The sequence below is a fragment of the Setaria italica genome, chromosome III, assembly GCF_000263155.2.
Source record: "Setaria italica strain Yugu1 chromosome III, Setaria_italica_v2.0, whole genome shotgun sequence".
NCBI classification, from domain to species: Eukaryota; Viridiplantae; Streptophyta; class Magnoliopsida; order Poales; family Poaceae; genus Setaria; species Setaria italica.
Genome location: NC_028452.1, coordinates 7,136,191 through 7,138,495, shown reverse-complemented (window position 1 = coordinate 7,138,495; position 2,305 = coordinate 7,136,191).

Here is a 2,305-nt window from a genome sequence, read left to right as displayed (position 1 = left end):
GCAAAAGTATTTACAAATAGGTCCCTGGTTTATTATAAATCAGTCCTAAACCTCCGTTTAAGCCCCTAATTCATGTTTAACCCGTCATTTCATGCGCCGATCTTCCTCCAATTAATCCCAAATTTCAGCACTTCATCCTCCAGAATACTTTCGCTGATCCATATCCAAATTTCCCAAAAATAATCTTTCTACCTATTTTCCGTTCATATTTTCTGTTCGGAGCTCACGGTTAGAAACCGATCTTTCTTTTATTTATTTGTGTGTCCGTTTGTGTGTGCCGTAGATCGCGGATTGCCCGAGGAGGATCCCGAGGAGGAGTTTGACCGTGAGCCCGAGCCCGAGGACCAGCAGCACGAGCCGAAACTCCCGGAAGGCTTTGAAGACGGCAAGTCCAATCTCACCCGTTTGATGCATATTTAATACCTAGTTTTTCAAACACAACTGTTGACGCAAAATCCTGAAGGTGTTGGACCCTGCATCACCACATGAGGACCTGGGAGATCTGTTTAACTCCAGTGCAGAATCCAAATCGGCGCGCGTGGTGTGCGCGGGCGTGCCAGTCAGTTTGACCATTCAACTGACAAGGAGATGATAGTCATTGTGAAGTCCGAGGCGACCGGCCGATCAGGCCAATATGATCTTTGACGAGCGTGAGTAATCCATCGGCCATCCAGCCGATTTAATATATTCTGCAATAATCATCGGCCATGTGGCCGATAGAAAACAAGATGCTATTGAGCTGCCGCTCCACCATAGCTAGAGCCACAAACCGATGAGATTGAAACTAAACTCTCCACCAATATCTCTAGGTGAAACCACAGCGATGCGCCCGGTAGTTGCAGTCTAGAAATATTTAGCAGGACATTAATCTGAACCCCGCTAGCCGATGATCCAATCACAACGGAACTTACTCCCAACAACACTCGAAGGATGGCCAAGATCAAGATGCAACAGGCTATTAAAAATAGATCTATCGTCTATTCCGACAGAATTAATAATAATTAATATGTCGTAAACGGCAAGACGATAGAACAGATAAATATCAGCCGATGCAAGCTTAATCAAGGCGGGATAACTGGTGAATACCGTAGATCGAGACAGAAGCGATGCGCCGTAAGTCAAAGATCCAAGATACTCGATAACTGGTAGATGAAACTAGACGAAACCACAGCGATGCGCCCGGTGGTTAAAGCCTAGAACACCTGGTGACGGAACTTGCAGCTCGCCGGAGATCGAGGTCGATGCAGCCCAGCTTGCTAGAAGGAACTCGTCGAGAAGCTACATTACTCCTACTCCTAATGCAATGGCGTGAAGCCGAAAAGGTAAATAGAAGATAAATATGTTGTATATTGATCGTGTGATGATTCTTTACAATGGCCACGTCCCTTTATATTTATAGGGCGGACGTTACATAATTGGCATCTAACCACGCACAAGGCAAGTCACGTACACAATCTTTTCTAATAAAAAACTCTATCTCTAACTAACCCAACTCTATCTCTAAAATATTTTATTCTATGAAACAACCTCCCGTACAACCTCCCGTACATGCACAGATCGGCATGCATAATTATTCTGGAAGCCTCCCACGCATGGCATGCAAAGTGCACCAGAATCCATGTTGTATATTCTAATCATTTTTATCCATACGTGCTGGACTTTCCTTTATATCATCCTTGCCTCTCCTTGCCGATCAATCCAATGAAGCCGATTTGGACTCCGTGCCCATGTGCATGCATGCTTGCTTCTTATTGTTGTACGTGACTCCGATTATCTCGTACTCTGAATTTATAGGATTGGTCAAAATCCGGTGTCAACACAGGCCCCCCAGTTTCGGAGTATGAATGCTTCATGTTTCGAAACTAATTATAGAAGTCTGATACTTGTCTTCAGAGCTAATGACGTCTGATTGCAATATCCAAAGCCACGTCGACTCCTCTTCAAATATAAAGAACACCATCGGCATTGCCAGTCAGTTTGACCATTCAACTGACAAGGAGATGATAGTTGTTGTGAAGTCCAAAGCAACTGGCCGATTAGGCCGATATGATCCTTGACGAGCGTGAGTAATCCATCGGCCATCCAGCCGATTTAATATATTCTGTAATGACCATCGGCCAGGCGGCCGATAGAAAACAAGATGCTGTTGAGTTGTTGCCCCGCCATAACTAGAGCCACAAGCTGATGAGATCTAAACTAACGTTACCACCAATATCTCTAGGTGAAACCACAGCGATGCGCCCGGTAGTTGCAGTCTAGAAATATTTAGCAGGACAGTAATCTGAACCCCGCTAGCCGATGATCC